The 22,821-nt window shown below is 51.4% G+C and overlaps 1 protein-coding gene across 1 annotated transcript in view; it reads right to left on the bottom strand.

Annotated features, from left to right (window-relative positions):
- Positions 1-22,821, bottom strand: part of LOC140715821 (uncharacterized) — a 207,158-nt gene that overhangs the window by 148,553 nt on the left and 35,784 nt on the right. Inside the window, exon 2 of the mRNA XM_073028226.1 lies at positions 19,320-19,396. The gene's annotated coding sequence lies outside the window, so the exon portion shown is untranslated. The remainder of the gene's footprint in view (positions 1-19,319; positions 19,397-22,821) is intronic.

Genomic DNA, 22,821 nt, shown 5'->3' on the forward strand with positions numbered 1-22,821 from the left:
TGACGCGTCGTTCCTCCAGCAGTTTGTGTGTACCGCTCTGGATTTCCAGCATCTGCAGAATCTTGCTAGTCTCTCTGTTACTGGCCTTGTTCGTGAGTCTGTTTAAGTGCCCCTTCATTGCTACCATTTTGCCTGACCGCACCCCATTTCCTGGCTATGCCTATCATTCTCTGTGTGGGGGGAAAACTTGCCCCGCTCATCTCCTTTAAAGATTCCCCAACCCCCTAACTTAAACCTCTGCCCCCCAGTGCACTCAGTGGCCACTTTATTAGGTATACCTGAACATTAATGCAAATATTTAATCAGCCAATCAAGTGGCAGCAACTCAATGCATAAAAGCACGCAGACATGGTCAAGATTTTCAAGTGTTGTTCAGACCAAACATCAGAGTACAGGAAGAAATGTGATCTAACTGACTTTGACAGTGGAATGATTGTTGGTGTCAGATGGGGTGGTTTGAGTATCTCAGTAACTGATGCTCTCCCGGGATTTTCACACACAGCAGAGTTTACAGAAAATGGTGTGAAAAGCAAAAGAAACATCCAGTGAGCGGCAGTTCTGTGGGTGAAAACGCCTTGTTAACGAGAGAGGTCAGCGGAGAATGGCCAGACTGGTTCAAGCTGACAGGAAGGTGACAGGAACTCAAATAACCACACGTTACAACAGTGTGCATGAAGAGGAGCATCTCTGAATGCACAACACGTCAAACCTTGAAGTGGATGGACTACAGCAGCAGAAGACCACGCACATAAATTCAGTGGCCACTTTATTAGATATGGGGGGGGGGGGAGGAGCTAATAACAGGCTGTGGGGACTTTGGAGAGGGTCCAGATGAGGTTCACTCGGATGCTGCCCGGATCATAAACTCAGAGCTATCAGGAGAGGTTGGACAATCTTGGGTTGTTTTCTCTGGAGCGACAGAGACTGAGGGGAGATCTGGTAAACATTTATAAGATTACACGAGGCAGGTATACCAGAGTAAACAGAATCTTCAGCGTAGAAATGTCAAATTCTAGAGGACGTGCTTCAAGGTAAGTTCAAAGGAGATGTGTGGGGCAAGTATTTTTCTCACACGGAGTGTTGGATGCCTGGATTGTGCTGCCAGGGGTGGTGGTGGTGGAAACAGGTACGATAGAGGCTGTTATATCAACACACGGGCAGACAGGAAATGGAGGGATATGGACCACGTGCAGGCATAAGGTCTTTAGTTTAATTTGGCATTGTGTTCAGCACAGACAGGATGGGCCAAATGGCCTTTTCCTATGCTGTAATGTTCTATGTTCTGTCTCTGTCACCCTCTCCCCCATGATTTGCTCCCACATCCCAAAAACAAGCAGGTTGGTAGTGTTAATTAGCTCCCCCCTCCCCTTCCTCACCACCAACCTATTCCTTTCCAGCCCTGATGAAGGGTCTCGGCACGAAACATCGACTCTTTATTCCCCTCCATAGATGCTGCCTGACCCGCTGAGTTGCTGCAGCATTTTGTGTGTGTCGGACGAGCTTGGGCTGATTTCTCTGGGGGAGGGGGCGGAGGGTGAGAGGTGACGGGATAGAAGTTTGAAAAATTGATGAGAGGCGTAAATAGTTTAGACAGGCGGTACCTTTTTCCCAGGGTACTTGGGAACTTGCAACTTCGACTGCTAGAGGGCATGCATTTGGGGGGGGGGGGGGTGTTTTAAAGGAGATGTGCGGGGTCTATGTTTCTACACAACGAGTGTTGAGTGGCTGGAATGTGCTACCGGGGGGTGGTGGACACAGATAGGATAGAGGCTGTGGGACAGACTCATGGATGTGCAGGGAACGGAGGGAGATGGACCTTGTGCAGGCAGAAGAGATTCAATCAGTTCGGCACTGTGACCAACGCAGACAAGGTGGGCCGTGTTACGTGAGAATGGAGGAAGAGCGACAATGGAACCATCGAATAGACCTCCCACACGCGGAGGGCGCTCTCTTCTGGCGCCAGCTTTTGAGCGTGCATGTTTCCACCTTGGCGAGCACGTCCATCGCTCCCACACTGTAAATTGCCCAGCGTGTACCCGTTACCAACACGAATCAGGAAAAATGTTTACTCCGATAATTCCGTCGTCGCTCTTGCTCCATGCATTACCGAACAAGCCGGAGGGCGGTACCACTCTACGTTCCAGGTAACGCAGTTTCCCAAAGCGTGGCGCAGACCCAGGATCGAGCTTTTTGCAACTGAGCCTGGTCCAAAAGGGGGCATATCGTTTCATGGCCAATGCAGAGGAAGAGGAAGGGGAAGGAGGTGGAAAGAAGGGCTGAATGGCTCCTGACTGTCGTCCCACCAGCACGGAGATGCTGACCAGACCAATGAGTTAAACATAAGGGGGTGGTGAGCGCTTTGACCCACTGAGTTTCTTCCACAGTCCCTGGGTCATGACCCACCCACCTCACCCCCCACAGTGCCAGATCTTCCCTCCGGCAACTGGAGTCCTAGCCTGGCACCGCCCCCACCCCCACCAAGCTGATTTCAGGAATCACTCCATCTTCCTCGTAATTCCCAGCTTTACTGAATGCTTGAGCGCTCTCACACATCCTGACAGGATCAGCCCCCAGACCACACAATCTGTGCTCTTAACTCCTTCAGTCCTGGCTCAGAACCACCTGGGCAACCAAGGCCATTCAATTGTTCTGCCTCTATATGCACTGGGCTTAGTATCTCACACTGATCCCACTGTCCCACTCTCTCCCCACAGTCCTGTGTCTGTCCCCAAAATAATCCCACTGTCCCACTCTCTCCCACAGCCCTGTATCAGTCCCCAACTAATCCCACTGTCCGACACTCTCCCCACAGTCCTGTGTCAGTCCCCAAACTAATCCCACTGTCCGACTCTCTCCCCACAGTCCTGTCAGTCCCCAAACAAATCCCACTGTCCGACTCTCTCCCCACAGTCCTGTGTCAGTCCCCAAACTAATCCCCACTGTCTCCCCACAGTCCTGTGTCAGTCCCCAAACTAATCCCCACTGTCTCCCCACAGTCCTGTGTCAGTCCCCAAACTAATCCCACTCTCTCCCCACAGTCCTGTGTCAGTCCCCAAACTAATCCCACTGTCCCACTCTCTCCCCACAGTCCTGTGTCAGTCCCCAGACTAATCCCACTATCTCCCACAGACCCATGTCAGTCACCAAACTAATTCCACTGTCCACTCTCTCCCCACAGCCCTGTGTCAGTCCCCAAACTAATCCCACTGTCCCACTCTCTCCCCACAGCCGTGTCAGTCCCCAAATTAATCCCACTGTCCCACTCTCTCCCCACAGCCGTCAGTCCCCAAACTAATCCCACTGTCGCACTCTCTCCCCACAGCCCTGTGTCAGTCCCCAAACTAATTCCACTGTCCCACTCTCTCCCCACAGCCCTGTGTCAGTCCCCAAACTAATCCCACTGTCCCACTCTCTCCCCACAGCCCTGTGTCAGTCCCCAAACTAATTCCACTGTCCCACTCTCCCCACAGCCCTGTGTCAGTCCCCAAACTAATCCCACTGTCCCACTCTCTCCCCACAGCCCTGTGTCAGTCCCCAAACTAATCCCACTGTCCCACTCTCTCCCCACAGCCGTCAGTCCCCAAGATAATCCCACTGTCCCACTCTCTACCCACAGTCCTGTGTCAGTCCCCAAACTAATCCCACTGTTCCACTCTCTCCCCACAGCCCTGGGTCAGTTCCCAAACTAATCCCACTGTCCCACTCTCTACCCACAGTCCTGTGTCAGTCCCCAAACTAATCCCACTGTTCCACTCTCTCCCCACAGCCCTGGGTCAGTTCCCAAACTAATCCCACTGTCCCACTCTCTCCCCACAGCCGTCAGTTCCCAAACTAATCCCACTGTCCCACTCTCTCCCCACAGTCCTGTGTCAGTCCCCAAACTAATCCCACTGTCCCACTCTCTCCCCACAACCCTGTGTCAGTCCCCAAACTAATCCACTGTTCCACTCTCTCCCCACAGCCCTGGGTCAGTTCCAAAACTAATCCCACTGTCCCACTCTCTACCCACAGTCCTGTGTCAGTCCCCAAACTAATCCCACTGTCCCACTCTCTCCCCACAGCCCTGGGTCAGTTCCCAAACTAATCCCACTGTCCCACTCTCTCCCCACAGCCGTCAGTTCCCAAACTAATCCCACTGTCCCACTCTCTCCCCACAGCCGTCAGTTCCCAAACTAATCCCAAAACCCTGCCCTCTCCCCACAGCCCTGTCAATCCCCAAACAACTCATAGCCCTGCTCTCTACACACAGTCCTGTGTCAGTCCCCAGACTAATCTCACAGCCCTGCTCTCTCCCCAAAGCCTTGTACCTTTCCTGGTTTTGCAACGTTTAATCCAATTTGCAGAAATGCCACGAATACTCCGGGTGGAACACCTGCAAATGATCTGGGGCTTGGGGTGGGGAGAGACACTGACACGAACGTCCCACCGAGCCATACATATTACTGCCGACCGATGGGGTGGTCAATCACATCAGAGCATGGGCACAGTGCATGCGAGGAGCCGTTCTGTGCTCAGAGAGTCTCTGTCCTGAACATGAGGTGTTAAACGAACGTGCGCCTGCAGAGCACAACAAATCTCCGCCCCCCCCTTTCCCTCCCCAGAAACATTCCTTCCCTATTAACAGCCTGGTGCGCTGCATACTGAATGCCCAGGAGATCTGTCAGGCATTAATGTTTCAACAGATCTGCCTCAGCCTCAGAGTCTCAGCATGACCTTTGAAGGCTGTGTGTGCACTCGGGGATGGTGCTGAGAGCGTCTCGTGTGAAGGTGACAGAGAGAGAGAGAGACAGACAGACAGAGATATATACACACACAGACAGAATCAGTAAGACACTGATGGACAGAGAGGGGGGAGAGGGAGGGAGGGAGAGAGAGAGAAGAGAGAGAGACAGCAAGAGATAAACACACACAGACAGAATCAGAAAGACAGAGAGAGGAAGACAGAGAGGGAGAGGGAGGGAGGCAGAAACACAGTGTTAGAGACACTGAGAGAAAGATAGAAGGACAGGGAGAGGGAGAGAGAGTGAGAAACACACAGACAGTGAGGATACACACACACAGACGGAAAGACACTGAGGGACAGAGAGAGAGAGTCAGGAAAAAACAAAGACAGATGAGCGCACTAAGACAGTCACACAGACTGCACACAGTGAGAGATGTACTCAGACACAGTAAGAGACAATGAGGGGTAGAGACAGAGTGAAAGACCGGCACACACAGAGTCAGAGACACACTGAGAGAGATACACACAGAGAGTTACAGAGAGATACTGAGGGACACAGAGAGAGATGTACTCAGACACAGTAAGAGACACTGAGGGGTAGAGACAGAGTGAAAGACCGGCACACACAGATTCAGAGACACACTGAGAGAGATACACACAGAGAGTTACAGAGAGATACTGAGGGACACAGAGAGAGATGTACTCAGACACAGTAAGAGACACTGAGGGGTAGAGACAGAGTGAAAGACCGGCACACACAGAGTCAGAGACACACTGAGAGAGATACACACAGAGAGTTACAGAGAGATACTGAGGGACACAGAGAGAGGATGACAGAAAAATGGTGAAAGAGAGACAGAGACACACACAAATAGAGGACAGACACAATCACAGAGCCACAGAGAGGACAGTGATAAAGAACAGAAAGAGAAGGGCACAGAGTAAAAGTGAGAGAAACAGCAAGAAGGTCATTCAGAGACAAAACAAGGGAGAGACAGAGGAAAAGAGACTGTTGGTGCAAGTCAGAGAGCAGAGATACAGCACTGGGACGGTGGGGGGTGTCTGTGAGAGGGGTGTGTGTGTGCGCGCATCTGTGTGCCTGTGTGTGTGTCTGTGTCTGCGTGTGACTGTGTGCGTGTGTCTGTGTCTGTGCGTGTGTGTGGGGGTGTGTCTGTGCGTGTGTGTGGGGGTGTGTCTGTGTCTGTCTGTGTGTGTGGGTGAGTGTGTCTGCGCGTGTGGGTGTGTCTGTGCGTGTGTGCGGGGGGGTGTCTGTGCGTGTGTGTGTGTCTCTGTGTGTGTCTGTGTCTGCGTGTGACTGTGTGTATGTGTGCGCGTGTGTGTCTGTGTCTGCGTGTGACTGTGTGTGGGGGTGTGTCTGTGTGTGTGTCTGTGACTGTGTGTGTGTGTGTGGGGGGGGTGTCTGTGTCTGTGCGTGTGTCTCTGTCTGTGTGTGGGTGTGTCTGTCTGTGTGTGTGTGTGGGGGGTGTCTGTGTCTGTGCGTGTGCGTGGGGGTGTCTGTGTCTGTGCGTGTGGGTGTGTCTGTGCGTGTGTCTCTGTGTGTGTGTGGGGGTGTGTCTGTATCTGTGTGTGAGTGTGTCTGTGTGTGGGGGTGTGTCTGTGTCTGTGCGTGTGTCTGTGTGGGTGTGTCCGTGTGTGTCTGTGCGTGTATCTCTGTGTGTCTATGTGGGTGTGTCTGTGTCTGCGTGTGTCTCTGTGTCTGTGCGTATGTCTTGCGTGTGTGTGTCTGTGCGTGTGTGTCTGTGCGTGCGTGTGTGTGTCTGTGACTGTGTATGTGTGTGTGGGGGGGGTGTCTGTGTCTGTGCGTGTGTCTCTGTCTGTGTGTGGGTGTGTCTGTCTGTGTGTGTGTGTGGGGGTGTCTGTGTCTGTGCGTGTGTGTGGGGGTGTCTGTCTGTGCGTGTGGGTGTGTCTGTGCGTGTGTCTCTGTGTGTGTGTGGGGGTGTGTCTGTATCTGTGTGTGAGTGTGTCTGTGCGTGTGTCTCTCTGTGTGTCTGTGTGTGGGGTGTGTCTGTGTCTGTGCGTGTGTCTGTGTGGGTGTGTCCGTGTGTGTCTGTGCGTGTATCTCTGTGTGTCAATGTGGGTGTCTCTGTGTCTGCGTGTGTCTCTGTGTCTGTGCGCGTCTCTGTGTCTGTGCGCGTCTCTGTGTCTGTGCGTATGTCTTGCGTGTGTGTGTCTGTGCGTGCGTGTGTGTGTCTGTGTGTGTGTGTCTGTGCGTGTGTGTGTCTCTGTGTGTCTGTGCGTGTGTGTGTTTCTCTGTGTGTGTGTCTGTGCGTGTGTCTATGTGTGTGTCTGTGTGTGTGGGGAGCTTGCCGACTGCCTGCAGATCGGAGAAGCCTGCCACTCTCCACGTTGGAGGATCCTGTGTCAGTGGGTGGTGCAGAAGAGAAACACGTAACAAAATAAAAATCAAACAGGCCATCTGTTTGCTTGTGCTCTGCCCCTGCGATTCAGGGAGGGGAGGGCTACTGTGGGGGTGGGGGGGACACACTGCTGATATCACCGGGGACACTTGGTCGAGGGAGTTAGTTACGCATGGTCAGGAGCTGTGGAGGGAGTTCAAACATCACTGAGGGGGTGTCATGTCATTAATCCTACCCGTGTGTTCACTCGGGGAATCTGAGATCTGGCTCAAACATCTCTCCCTTCAACGGCCGCCTAGGTTTAACCCTATCCTGCCCATTTGTGGCATCTCCTGCATGGGCAGGATCGCAACCAGGTTCATTATCAGCGATATAAGTCACAAAATTTGTTGTTTTGTGGCAGCAGTACAGTGCAAGACATAAAAATTACTGTAAATTACAACATAAAATATAAGCAAGCAGTGCAGAAGAAAAATAGCGAGGTGGTGTTCACGGGCTTAGGGGCCGTTCAGAAACTGGGGCTCCTCCACTGACAATGGGTCAGGGAGTGTGTGTGTGTGTGTGTGTGTGTGTGTGTGTGTGTGTGTGTGTGTGTGTGTGTGTGTGTGTGTGTGTGTGTGTGTGTGTGTGTGTGTGTGTGTGTGTGTGTGTGTGTGTGTGTGTGTGTGTGTGTGTGTATGTGCGCGAGACTGTGCAAGAGAGTGAGAGTGTGCGAGAGAGTGAGTGAGTGCGCATGTATGTATCTGGCCCAAATCTTCATGTTCCCATCGACCACAGGACCTCATGGTGCTCGGTTGGGGCTGACAGGAGGATCTGCTTGTTACAGCCCAGTGTGGATCTTGAATTCCTGGTGCTTTAGGGTTAGAGGGAAGGAGGGGTGGGTGGGATAGGGGTGGTGTGGAGAGTTTCTGCATGGGAGAGGAGGGTGAAGTTTAGCCCCACTCCCTCCCACCTCCCACAACCACTGTGAGCTGCCGAGCTCAGTTACAGAGGACAGGGGCAGGAAGCTCTTTGGACAGGATGTGAGGTAACGCAGGGCGGGGTTGACCTGTTGGGGTGAGGATGGGGGTCCAAAATGATGGAGGGGCTCCCAAGCTAGGTGGGATTCTGCAACAACAAACAGGAGAGGCTCTCACAGGTCAACGGAGGGATTGAATTATAAGGAGAGGCTGGAAAGGGTGGAACAAAGGAGGCTGAGGGGTGACCTCATAGAGGTTTATAAAACCATGAGTGACATCGACAAAGTGGACAGTCAGTGTTCCTCTGCCCCCCCAACCCTAGGGGTGGCACAGGTGAAGAGGGCAGAGATGAAGGCATCAGTCATGACACTGAGTGCAGTCTGGAATAGTGGGTTAAGTCTGCTACGTCGAGGGCAGGGGTTCCCAGTCTGGGGTCCATGCACCCCGTGCTTTATGGTATTGGTCCATGGCATAAAAAAGGTTGGGTCCTTCTGATTAAGGTTTACATCAGGACCTAATCAGCTGGGGAAGGTGGGCCAACAAATGGCAGATGCAGTTTAACTGGGAACAAACGTGAGGTCTTGTACTTTGGGAAGTGACGGGACTCAAGGTGAATGATAGGGCCCTGGGGAGTTCTGTAGAACAGAGAGACCTAGGGGTACAGGTACGTGGTTCTGTAAAAGTGACATCGCAGGTAGACAGGGTGATGAAGCAGACGTCTGGCACATTGGTTCTATCAGTCAGGGCACTGAGTGCAGGAGATGGGAGGTCACATAGCACCTGAGTATTGTGTGCAGTTCTGGTGACCCAGCTATAGGAAGGATGCCCAAACCGGAGAGGGGGCAGGAAAGATTCACCGGGATGTTCCGGGGACTGGAGGGATTGAGAGGCTGGACAGGCCGGGACTGTTTTCCCTGGAGAGGAGGCTGAGGGGTGACTTTATAGAGGTTTACAACACCACGAGGGTGGATGGTCACAGTCTTTTTTTCCTAGGCAGAGGGGAATCTAAAACTAGAGGGCACAGGTTTAAAGTGAGAGGGTGGAGATTTAAAGGGGATCTCAGGGGTAAATGTTTCACCCAGAGGGTGGTCAGTTTATGGAACGAGGAAGTGGTTGAGGTGGGTACAATGTAAAAGACACTTAGAAAGGTACATGAGAGGGATATGGGTAAAGCACTGGCAAACGAAACTGGCTTGAACAGGAATCTGGGTCAGTGTGAATGAGTTGGGGCGAAGGGCCTGTTTCCGTGCAACCACGCCTCAGTCCTGCCCCCTCGAACACACTCCACCCTGCTCCTCCCCTCCCTTTACAGTCGAGACGCGAGCCAACAGGCAGTGCTGACACACCCATGCCTGAGGTTCGCGCACAGCCAGACAGCAAACAGGCTCCGCACCATCTGGACTGGGTGGCAGCCTGTCAGGTTCCGGGACCGGCAGTGCTCACCCTCCCACCCTCAGCCTCTGACCCGGGGCGAGGCAATGGACCTTGGGTGAAGGTGTCGGGGGGGGGGGGGGGGTGAGGGATGCATGAATACACTGCCTTACAGATTCCCCCTCTCTGTCTCTCTCTCCTTCTCTAACACTGCTTCTTTCTGTCTGGTTTGCTCTCTCTCTTTCCTATCTATCTCTGTCTGTGTTCCCATTTTCAATTCTCTACCTCTGTCTCATCTCCCTTCCCATCTCTCCTCCTCCCTCTCTGTCCTTGCTTATCTGGCTGTCTCACTCTTCTGTCTCTGCCTCCATCTCGCTCTCTTTCCCCATCTCGTCTGTTTTCCTCTCACTCTTTCTCTCCATCTCCAACTTGCTGCCTCCACTCCTCCCTCTCTGCTCCCTCACTGTCTCTCTCTCTCTCTCTCTCTCTCCCCATCTTTCTCTCTCCCTATCTCTCATTCCCTCCCTCCCTTTCCTTGCGAGAGGGGCAGTGCTCACACGAGCCTGCTGCCTCTCGAGACCTGCCCCTCTCAAACCCCTCACCCCTGATCATTAGGTTCCAGGATTTATTTTATTGTATTTATATAGAGCACAGAACAGGACCAACAAATTGTGCCGGCCAGCAACCCACCTACTTAACCCTAGCCTAATCATGAGACAATTAACCTACTAACCGGTGCTTCTTTGGACCGTGGGAGGAAACCGGAGCACTCGGAGAGAAGTCAGGTGGTCACGGGGAGAACGTACAAACTCCTTACATAAGGACGCCAAAATTGAACTCTGAGCTCTGACACCACAAGTTATAAAAAAGACGAGCTAACCTCTGTGCTACTGCGGAGCCTCGAATGCTGCTCCTCGGGGCCAAGGGAAAGGAAGTGGGCAGCGCCTCAGCTGACAGTAAACCCCATCTGCAGCACAGGCGCAGAAGCAGATCTGGCCTGTTTCCTGCCCCAGTGCTATTCCCTCTTCTCCCGTCAGCCCGGGGTGGGGATGGGGGCAGGAGATCTCTGTTCTTGCCTGGGTGGGGTAGGGTTTGTGACAGCGTCACAGCGGGAGTCGGTACCTAGCTGCTGTAGTCCAGGATGCCTGAATGTTTACACGAGTGATCTGCGTATGGGAAGTGGGGGGAGGGGAGAGCGTCCGTACCGCAGGACCTGATGGGACTAGGGCCTGGGGAGCTCAGGATCCTCAGGGTTGGGAAGTGGAATGAGGGGGATCCCAGGAATATCAGGGCTGACGTCAAGGTCGACAAGGCCAAGACTCAATTCCTGAGATGTTCAGACCAGTAAGGTGTTCACAGAGCTGAGGGAGAGGCCCTTCAGCCCAAATCATTCATGCTAGCCCCTTTGTCCAGTTCCACTAAATCCATTTGCCAGCATTAAGACGCATTGTACAGACAGTAGACCCTGCCTGTTCAATGCCCCATTAACGCAGTGGTTGTATCTAGTTCCACCATCTTCAAAGTCAGGGCTTCAAAAAGGTGGCACCCATCACTGCATACCTCACCGCCCTCTTCTCATTACTACCATCAGGGAGGAGGTACAGGAAACTGAAGACACACACTCAAAGTTTTAGGAACAGCTTCTTCCCCTCCACCTTCTGATTTCTGAACGGCTCAGGTTAGGGTTTAGGGACAGGTATGTGGGGGAATCAGAGGTCACACCAGAACCTAAGTCTCAAACATGGGCGACGTGGACGTTGGACATCCACGGTCCAATTTCAGACCAGCAGAGAGTAGACGAGGGCCAGCCAGTTGTCGGCGGGTTCCGGAGTCGCAGTTCCGTGTGGGCAATAGGTACGAGGTCCAATAGCCTGCCCTCACTATGCCAGGCTGGCAAATCAGTGAGACCGGAGCTCGAGTCCTAGTACAGGTGCCCCCCGTTTTTCGAACGTTCGCTTTATGACAACTCGCTGTTATGACAGACCTACATTAGTACCTGTTTTCACTAACCAAAGAGGATTTTCGCTTTTACGAGAAAAAGACGCCCGCTCTATACGTGTGTTTACCCCGAGAAAGACTACAATGACCGTGAAGCCTTGTGCGGGCAGTTGTTTGCACATGCGTGTACGTACCGATTTTTTTCCTCCAAATCGATTTTGGCTCACTGTTTTCCCGACATTGATAAATGAAACTACACCGTCCTTACAATATTTCTACTGTATATAGGGTGTATATTTATCATATTATTCCTGCTTTTACTATATGTTAGTGTTATTTTAGGTTTTATGTGTTATTTGGTATGATTTGGTAGGTTATTTTTTGGGTCAGGGAACGGTCAAAAATTTTTCCCATATAAATTAATGGTAAATGCTTCTTCGCTTTACGCCATTTCGGCTTACAAATGGTTTCATAGGAACACTCCACCTTCGGATTGAGGGAGAAACCTGTATTCAGCATCCCGCCATCGGCAAGTCCGGATTTCGAGGTCTGGTGTTCAGCGATCGACGGGTCATGGGGTCGACGCCAAGGACCAGAAGTCTGGAGGTTGAGGCCCGTTGGCCAGATCTGAATCCACAAGTCCACTGGGGAAATCGAAGCCCGTTGTGAGCAGGCCAGAGCCCACTGAAGGCTGGGACACTGGAGTCCCGGGGTTAAATTTGTGCTCGCGGATGGGAGGGGAGTCCGGGGGCTGGTTTTGCTGTTTTTGTTTTGACGCTTCTTGGTTTCTGTGTTCTTCTGCCAGGCTGTTTGGGCTTGCTATGTTGGCGCTGGCATGCGTGGCAGCACTTGCAAGCTGCCCCCAGCACAACCTCGGGCATGATGGTCGCCAACTCAAACGATGCAGTTCACTGCTTCAATGTGCCTGTACCTTGAATCACAACACTACCTCCTTCTCCGGCGCACCAGAGATTCTGCGGATGCTGGGAATCCTGAGCAACACACAAAAAGCTGGAGCAACTCAGCAAGTCAGGCAGCATCTATGGAGGGGCATAAACAGTCGACGTTTTGAGCCGACACTTTTCATTTATTCCTCACTTTTATCCTGATTCTTTACGTTCATAATTTACGTTAACACACCTTTGCCACAAACAAATCTCACATCATCTAAGTCAGCAATAATAAATCTGAATCCTGATTTCTGTGAAGAACAAGCCTCCACGAGGAAACTGCAGAGGGGCCACAGCCTGCTGGGGGGGGGGGGGGGAGACACAACGACTGATCTCCTTCCCCATCGGGAGTCGCGAGCTCAGTCTCTACACCGTGCATCTGCTTGCGGATCTGTTCCAATGCTACTCCCCGGGAATGAGAACGATCTGGGAGCAGCCATTCTCGGGGACCAACCTCAGAATCCATCTAGACTTGCTTCGCAGTGCAACGCAGAATAAGCCTTTCCAGTCCGACTTCCTGCGATTACAAAGGAGGTAATGACAGCGGCTGTATTTCATGAGGAGTTTGAGGACATCTGGTATGTCACCAAAGACACTCTCAAATTTAGACAGATGTACCGTGGAGAGCATTCTAACTGGCTGCACCACTGTCTGGTATGGGCGAGGGAAGCTGCACAGAATCGGAAAAAGCTGCAGAAAGTTACAGACTCCACCAGCTCCATCACCAGCCTCCTCCAGCATCCAGGACAACTTCAAAGACGGTGCCTTAAAAAGGAGGCGCCCATCATTAAGCACCCTCATCACCCAGGACATGCCCTCTTCTCACTGCTACCATCAGGGAGGTGGCACAGGAGCCCAAAGGCACACAGTCAAATTTTCAGGAATAGCTTCTTCCCCTCCGCCAACAGATTTAAGAATGGACATTGAACCCATGACCACTGCCTCACTATTTTTATACTAGTTTTTAACATTTTTTTAATATATACATCTTATTGCATTTATAGCCCTGCAGTGGGTGAGTCTAGGACCAGCGGGCACAGCCTCAGAATACAGGGAACAGAAATGAGGAGGAACTTCTTTAGCCAGAGGGTGGTGAATCTGTGGATTTCATTGCCGCAGACGGCTGTGGAGGCCAAGTCATTGCGTATATTCAAAGCAGAAGTTGATAGGTTCTTGATTAGTCAGGGCGTCAAAGGTTAGGGGCTGAAGGCAGGAGAACAGGGTTGAGATGGATAATACATCAGACATGATGGAATGGCGGTGCAGACTTGATGGGCTGAATGGCCTAATTCTCTTCCTAGATGTCTTAAGGTCTCTCTTTTTCTGTTACTCTCTACACAAGGGAGACCAAGTGCAGAATGGGCGAGCTCTTCGCCAAGGAGCTGCCTGTGTTCCATCTGCTCTAATGGAGCACCTTTAATTCCTCTCCTCTACCACACCAACCTATCTGCCCTCGGTCTCCTACGCTGCCAGAGACACAATCCCCCCCCCGTCACTACCATCAGTAAGGAAGCAAAGGACTCTAATCCTCATCGTGGGGTGAGCGGCTTCAAGTTCCTGGGCGGGATCTCTCCTGGGCCCAGTGCATCGATCAGTCACGAGGAAGGCACGCCTGTGATTCAGTATGGCACCAAAGACCCCAGCAAATTTCTGCAGACGTACAGTGCAGAGCCTTCTGACTGGTTGTATTGGCGTCTAGAATTGACGCTCCAATGCACAGGGTCACAGGAGACTGACTCGCAGACTCGGCCCACCCTGCCACGTACACAACCTTCCCCACTGTTCGAGGAGATCTCCACAAGGCGACGGCATCCTTCACCACCCGGGACACGCCCTCTTCTCATCGCTACCAGCAGGGAGAAGGTACAGAAGCCGAGGGTAACGCACTCAACGATTCAGCAACAGGTTCTTCCCCTCTGTCACCAGATTTCTGAACAGACATTGAACCCACGAGCACTACCTCACTATTGAAAAAATTATATGTTTTTTATAAATATAAATTACAAATTACAATAAGTGTGTGCGTGTGCAAGTGCGAGTGTGAGTGTGTATATGCAGATTTGTAAATTTTTATCATGCTTTGCATTGCACTCTAGTCACAAAACCAATTTCACAACATAAGCTACCGATGTTAAACCTGATTCTGATGATGATCAGTCCAGGGAATAGCGGCGATGTCTCACACGGGCCCCATCACAGATCGTCATAGAGTCAGAGAACACAGAAGCTGGCCCCTCAACCCACTGAGTCTGCCCTGACCAGCATTCCACCCATTCCTCACACCCCCCCGCCCCTTTCCCATGTTACTGTGTCAAACTCCCCCAACTCCACCCAGATATTGGTGGGGGGGGGGGAGAAGCGCACGTCGGAACTTGGGAGGGAAGTGGAGTGATCAGGAGAAATCCACAAGGCCACAGGGTGAATGTGCAAATGAGACACCACACACGCACGCGCACACCCATGCGCGCGTCGGAATTCCAAACTCATGATGTGACACGCTGTTCTGCCCACAGAGCAATCCCATTGCCCTGCTGAACTTCCCTGCTTTCCCCCAGTTATTCAGAGGGCAATTAACCCACCGACCCTGCACGGCTCCACAGGCGTCGGATGGCAGAGGTCGGGATTGAACCCGCTGCTCCACTCTGCTCTCGGACGCTGGCGCAGCGCTTTCTCCTCACAAGAAGCCGGCACGATCTTGCCTCAGCTGAGAACGCTTCCCCAGAAGCACTGAGGTTGTAAAAGCCCCTTCCGGCGAGAAGAAAAAAAAATAAACTCAACGCTTCTCCCTCGTTACAGGCCAATTATGCATCAGCCAGCAACAGCAGCCAAGACGGAACCTTATTCCCTGTGACTCAGATCAGATGAATGTCTCCAGTGGGCCACTAACGCAAATCTCTTACAAAACAAACACACACACACTCTCGCACACAGCACAGGTACACAACATGGCATAGAAAAGCAAACAGGATACTTGCCTTCACTCGCCAGGGCAAAGAGGTTCTGGTAACAACCTTGCCAGGCCCAGTACTTGCTGAAGTTTAGAAGAATGGTGGCGGGGGGGGGGGGGGGGGGGGGAAATCTCATTGAAACCTACCAAACATTGTAAGGCCTAGGTAGAGTGGACGTGAGGAGGATGTTTCCTATCGTGGGGGAGTCAAAGACCAGAGGGTACAGCCTCAGAGCACAAGGACGTCTCCTTTAGAGCAATGATAAGGAGGAATCACGTTAGCCGGAGGGCAGTGAATCTGTGGAATTCAATGCCACAGACGGCTGTAGAGGCCAAGTCAGTGGGTATATTTAAAAGCAGAGGTTGATAGGTTCGTGATTAGTAAGTGTGTCAAAGGTTACAGCGAGAAGGCAGGAGAATGGGACGGAGAGGGATAATAAATCAGCCACGATGAGAGAGTGGAGCAGACTCGATGGGTCGATCGGCCTAATTCTGGACATATACAATGAAGAAGACACAGGACATGACCCTTCATTACCTGGGACAGCGAATACAAGAGCAGGGAGGTGATGGTACGACTTTATAAACCATTGGTCAGCCCACAGCAGGAGTACTGGTCACCACACTATAGGAAGGGGTGACTGCACTGGACAGGGTGCGGAGGAGATTCCCCACGACGTTTCAGTTGCGAGGAGAGACCAGAGAGGCTGGGTCTGTTCTCCCTGGAGTGGGGGAGGCTGAGGGGGGACCTGTTAGAGGTGGACAGAAGGACAAGGGGTAGAGACAGGGAGAATTACCCCGTGGCAGAGGTGGCCAAACCCAGGGAGCATGGCTTTAGGGTGAGGGGTGGAGAGGGGACCTGAGGGGGAATTTTTCTCTCCAAGGGAAGGGTAGATTCAGTGGGCCGAACTGCCTATCTGTGAATTTCAATGAGTACAACAGGACACACACCTCTACGAAATCAAAAGCAAAATATCACGGGAATGACATTAGATACAGTCGGGTATCACAGGGCCCTGATCTAAACGGGGGTGATGGGAACCGGCTGGCTGTAATCGTTCCCAGCACACAGGAGGACGGCTGCGGTGACCACAGGATGTCCCTGTAGGCGCACCCCAGGGTAGCATCCTGAGCCCACGCACCACCAGCGGCTACCTCACCGCTGCGTGGTGATAAGCCAGTTACAGCCGCTGTCTGTAAGGAGTTTGCACGTCCATCCCATGGCCGCAGGGCATTTCCTCCGGATGCTCTGGTCTCCTCCCACAGACCAAAGAAGCAACAGGACCCAATGTTCAGACGACGATTTAAATGCTGGGCTGAACCGGAAAGGTCGGGTACAGATTGTATTGAGGTGGCGGGCTCCAGGCCCCAGAGTGTATGGAGGCAACTGAACCCAATGTCTGGTTGCCGATTCATGCACCAGGCCAGATTGCAATGGTCAGGGTGTCGGGGCCTGAAGCAAGGGCCGCCTATTTCAGCTCGCTGCTCTGCTCTGCGCTGAACTAAGGGTGTCTCTTTGTGGACTTCAGTTCAGAACGCTACTTCCTCACGTTTGCTGCTTGCATGATCGGTGTTTATTTTCTCTCTGCACAGTGGGTGTTTGACGGTCTTTTTAATGGGTTCTTTTAGGTTTCTTTGTTTCATGGCTGCCTGCTAGGAGATGATCCTCAAGATTGTATAATGTTGATAATAAATGTACTTTGAACTTTGATCATTGTAAAGTGTCCCGTGATTAGGCTAGGGTGGCTTGTTGGACCAGAAGGGCCTGTTCTGTGTTGTACCTCTAAGTTAATAAAACCAATTGTTGGTAGGCCGAGCAGGACTTGTGGGTGGGGGTGGGGGGCAAAGGGGGAGAAAGTGTTGACGTTTCAGTTTGAGACCACGCACCAAAGATTCTCTTTGGACCCCGCTCACTTTCTGCAAATCACCAGTGTGGGCTTCTGCTTTGCCTGCCTTTCCGTTGGCTACGTGGAACAGTCCCTGGCCCAAAGCTCATACCAGGAGCACCTGGGCAGGGTTGACACCTAGGTAGGACTACTGTTTATCAACTCAAGCTCCGCCCTCAATACTGTAATTCTAAGCCAACTCATTTCCAAATTCGAAGGCCTGGGAACCAACAATCCCTCTGCAAGTGGATCCTCAACTTCCTGACCGACAGACCACAATTGTTAATGACAGCCAGCAACATCTCCACTGTGATTACTCTTAACACCAGTGCTCCACAAGATTGCATGCTCAGCCCCCTCCTCTAGTCCCCGTACACTCAGGACTGCGTGGCCAGGTTCTTCTCAAACTCCATCTACAAGTTTGCAGATGACCCCGCCGTGGTGGGCTATATCTCAATTAGTACAGGGAGGAGATTGAGAGCTTCAGAACATGGTGTCACGAACACAACCGTTCCCTCACAGAGCTGGTTGCTGACTTCGGGAAGGGAGGATGGTGCACATGCTCCTGTCTACATCAACAGTGCTGAGGTCGAGAGCTTCGAGTTCCCAGGACTGAACATCACCAGCAGTCTGTCCTGGTCCTACCACGTGGAGACAATGGACCGAGAAACTCACCAGTGCCTCTACTTCTGTAGGAAGCTGAAGAATTTCAGCATGTCTCCTCAGGTAAGGGTCCGTCCACCCTTACCTATCTTTATCAATGCACCACAGAAAGCATCTTATCCAAATGGATCACCGCCTGGCACGGCAACCGCTATGCCCGTGACCGCAAGGAACCGCAGAGAGTGGTGGACACAGCTCAGCACATCACGGAAACCAGCCTCCCCTCCACGGACTCTGTCTGCACTTCCCACAGTCTCAGTAAATCTGCCAGCTGAATCAAAAACCCCACCTGCCTCAGACATTCCCTCTTTTCCCCCCTCCCATCGGGCAGAAGATACAAGACTGAAAACATGTCCCACTAGGCTTCTACCCCATTGTTATCAGACTATGTAGTCTCCTAGTATGATAAGAAGGGACTCTTGACTTCACGATCAACCTTGTTATGATCTTGCACCTTATTACCCATCTGCACTGCACTTTCTCTGTAACTGTGACTCTTTATGCTTCATTCTGTTATTGTTTTACCTTGTTCTACCTCAACGCACTGTGTAACTATCTGATCTGTATGAACCGTCTGCGAGACAAGCTTGTCACTGTGTCTCAGTACGTGACAATAATAAACCAATTTATCAATTTACTTTTAATCTCCTCAGATCATGTTGAAACCTCCTCCCTCTCACCTGATACAAAGACATGGGTGCAAAGCAAACACCAAAGCTGTTGTTTAAGCATATCGCTAGGAAGCTGGGTTTCGGATTTACAAACAGCTCGACTCAGGAAAGGCACTCGGGAGAGAGACACTGTGGTAAACACAGGAGGGCCTGTATATACACGGAGTGACCACTTTATAGATACTCTTGTGCACCTGCTCATTAATGCAAATAACTATTCAGCTAATCACATGGCAGCAACTTAATTGCATAAAAGCATGCAGACGTGGTCAAGAGGTTCAGTTGTTGTTCAGGTCAAACATCAGAATGGGAAAGAAATGTGATCTAAGTGGCTTTGACCATGGAATGATTATTGGTGCCAGATAGGGTGGTTTGAGTATTTCAGAAACTGCTGATCTCCTGGGATTTTCGTGCACAGCAGTCTATAGAGTTTACAGAGAATGGTGCGAGAAACAAAAGACATCCACCGAGTGGCAGTTCTGTGGGCAGAAATGGTTTGTTGGTGAGAGAGGTCAGAGGGGAACGGCCAGACTGGTTTGAGCTGACAGGAAGGTGACAGTAACTCAAATAACCACACGTTGCAACAGTGGTGTGCGGAAGAGCGTCTCTGAACGCACAACAGGTTGAAGCTTGAAGTGGATGGGCCACAGCAGCAGAAGTCCATGAACACACGATCAGTGGCCTCTACATTAGGTACGGGGGAGGGGGGAAGCCACTTAGTGTCGGTAAGTACAGTGGACAGAATAGATAACTCGATGTGTAAAAGCATGCAGACATAGTCAAGAGATTCGGTTGTTGTTCAGCCCAAACATCAGAAGGATTGTATCACTTACCGATTCTCTCTGATCTACCTTCTCTCTCTCTCTGTTGTGGCCTTCTGTGACCTGCAGGCCCACGGGAGCTAGAGTACCTGAGGACAGAGAACAGCATTCAGAGTTCAGTTTTTCACCCAATTTTGCTTGCGAAATAGAAGAGTCATAGAACACTACAGCACAGAAATGGGCCATTCGTCCCATCTGGTCCATGCCAAACCGTTACTCTGCCTAGTCCCATCTGGACCACGGCCCTCTGTACCCCTCCCATCCACGTACCTGTCCAAATTTCTCTTAAATGCTACAATCCAATCTGGATCCATCACTTCCACACTCTGACTAAGGATGGTCCTCCTCATACCCCCCTTTCACCCTGAAACAATGACCTCTAGTTCTGGTCTTGGTCTAGGCAGAGTTAAGATGGAACTAAACGGCGACTCCTTTGCTTGCATCTTCGGAAACAGCTCTATTTCCATCTTTACTATCTCTTTTTCCCTTTCAGGGTTCTTTAGAAGACCCTGAGCTGGAGTTACACGCTGACGTTGGTTCTTTGCAGGAATGGGACCCGTTCTCAGGGCTCCATGACTGGCTGTTGTTCGGCATGACAAGGGGACGTCCCGAGAGGCGGCCTAGTCTTTGAAAGCCCAATCTCGGGGCTCTGGAGACGGGCAGGTCGAGGGTCTGTGCCACGGCAGGAGTTCCGTGTGTCGTCAGAGAGGCCGGTATAATCTCTTGCTGTGGGCCCGAACCCAAGATCTTTGCGGTCTTCCGGAACAGAGCTCGTATAAAGTGACCAAACAGGCTTTTTAACATCATAAACCAGTGGGTGGTTGTTATGTCTCCCACTCGCTGTGAAAATGGGGGACACCTCCCTCTCCCTTGTTAGGAAGGGAGAGAACCTGTGGGTTGCTGAATGCCGGATGAATTGTGACAGCCTTTGGGGTAAATGCAAGTTCCGTGTCTTTGCTATCGCTTAGCTGACGCTTGTACTCGGTGGCAGGTGCGCTTTTTGTTTTGCTGGTGGGGGGGGGGGGGGAATTGTTGCTCACCGCTGCCTATGCCTGGGGGGGGGGGGGTGCTTTGGGGTTCTCACGTTTAACTGTCGTTCATTCTTTGGGGCGTTTCTCTGTTTTTGTGGATGTTTTGCGAAGAAAAAGCATTTCAGGATGTGTATTGTATACATTTCTCTGACATTAAATTGAACCTTTGAAATAATGTTAGATTGGGAGGGGGCGCAAGAAAGCACAATAAAGGTCTCCCCACCCTCGGAAAGCACACGTCTCTTGCACGCACAAAGCCAAATATTAAAGTGTTCTCATTGTTAGGATCTGCCACGTTTAAGAGTTGAGCGTTACGGAGACTCGACTGCAGAACAGGAGTCGGGACGCCACATTACAGGTGTACGAGACGTCAGCACCTGGGAGTACCATTAAGCTGGACAGGGGGCAGGAAAGATCCACCAGGATGTTACCAGGAAAAATGGTGGACATCACAGGCAAAGCCCTCCCTACCACGGAGTACACGGAGCGTCACAAGGAAGCAGAATCCAATATCAAAGGAACCCCCTCCCCAACTCCACACACGCACCCATCATCCAGGCCACGCTCTCTTCTCAGTATTACTACTGGGCAGGAGATACGGAAGCCTCAACTCCCACACCACTAAGCCATTCTATTTTTAGTTCAAGATACAGCACAGAACTGGCCCTTCTGGCCCAGTGAGCTGTGCCAGCCAACCACCCTCCTATTTAATCCTAGCCAAATCACAGGGCATTATAAAATGATCAACTAACCTACTAACCGGTACTGTGGGAGGAAATCGGAGCACCCAGAGGAAACCCTTGGTCACAGGGAGACAGTGCCAAAATTGAACTCTGAACTCCAGGATGCCCCGAGCTGTAATAACGCCAGGTAAACCACTAAGCTACCGTGACGCCCCCAGCTTCAGGGACGGTTATTACCCTACAACCATCAGGCTCCTGAACTGCTCTGGGTAACTTCATCCACCACTGATTCTACGACCTACAGACTCCCTTTCAAGGACTCTTCACAACTCTCGTCCTCCGTTTTGTTTTTTTTAAATTTGCACAGTTTGTCTTTCGCACGTTGGGTGTTTGTTAGGCTTCGTCTGTTCATCTATAGTTTCTCATAAATTCTGTTATATTTTCCTGTAATGTCTGCAAGAAAATTAATCTCAAGGACAGTGTATAGTAACATATTCATACTTTGATAATAAAGCTAACTTCGAAATTTGGAGGGGTGAACCTATAGAGATTATAAAACCACAAGTCTTTTCCCTTAGGGTTTGTTCGTTCATTATGACATCATATGACGTAGGTGATCACGGACTTTCCATGACTATGATTGCTCTTGGCAGCTTTTTCTGCAGAAGTAGTCTGCCATTGCCTTCTTCTGGGGCAGTGTCTAACAAGACAGGTGACTCCAGCGATTCTCAATACTCTTCAAAGATTGTCTGCCTGGCGTCGGTGGTCGCCGAAGCAGGACTTGTGATATGCACCGGCTGCTCATACAACCATCCACCACCTGCTCCCATGGCTTCACGTGACCCTGATTGGAGGGTCTACACCTTGCCCAAGGGTGACCTGCAGGCTAGCAAAAGGAAGGAGCCCCTTACTCTGGTAGAGTCGTATCTGCACCCCACCACCCCACCTTCCCAGGGTATTAAGGAGAGTGGGGAAAGAATTAAAGGGGCAACTTTTTCACCCAGAGAGTGCTCCGTATATGGAACGAGCTGCCAAAGGAAGCAGTCGAGGTGGGTTTAAGACAGGTACACGGATAGGGAAAGATTAGACTAAATCCTTCCTATCCCTGTACCTGTCCAAGTGTCTATGAAACAGTGTAACTGTACCCACCTCCACCACTTCCTTGGGCAGCTCGTTGTGTCTACCTGAGCAAGTCCCATTGGCCCACATCTCTCTAAACATTTATGATCTGTGTTTTTCACTCTTTCTCTTGCCACTTGCACAATTTGTTTCTTCTTTGTGCGTTGGAGGGGTTTGATGTTTTCCTTTGAACGGGTTCCGTGGTTTCCTTTGTTTCACGGCTGTCTGTGTGGAAAGACCAATCTCAGGGTGGTATACTGCATAGGAACTTTGATAATAAACGTGCTTGAGTCTTTCGAGTTTTAGAGGGATACGGAGGCAAAGGGGAATATCTCATCAGGTAAACAGGTCGGTCGGTAGGCAGGGACCAGTTGGGCTGAAGGGCTTGCTTTCATGCCATGTGACATTGGGGCTGGCCGATCGAAGACAAGTTATCGAAACCCCATTGATTCTCACCTCCCCATCTCAGGGTCTGTAGCTGGGGGGGGGGGGGGGGAGTGGAGGTGGGAGATACGACCCTCCTGCTGGAAGGTGGGGAGGATTCTTTCCTCTGCGCTCTCTGCCCAGGCAGTAGGACATGGACCTCCGCACGCACAGTGTACGTGTAAAAACGTTAGGTGTTTGTCTTCTTTCCCTGCCAAGGCAAACGTCAGCTTCCTGTCTCCTCCCCCCTCACAACTC

Source organism: Hemitrygon akajei, chromosome 24 (genome assembly GCF_048418815.1).
Source record: "Hemitrygon akajei chromosome 24, sHemAka1.3, whole genome shotgun sequence".
NCBI lineage: Eukaryota > Metazoa > Chordata > Chondrichthyes > Myliobatiformes > Dasyatidae > Hemitrygon > Hemitrygon akajei.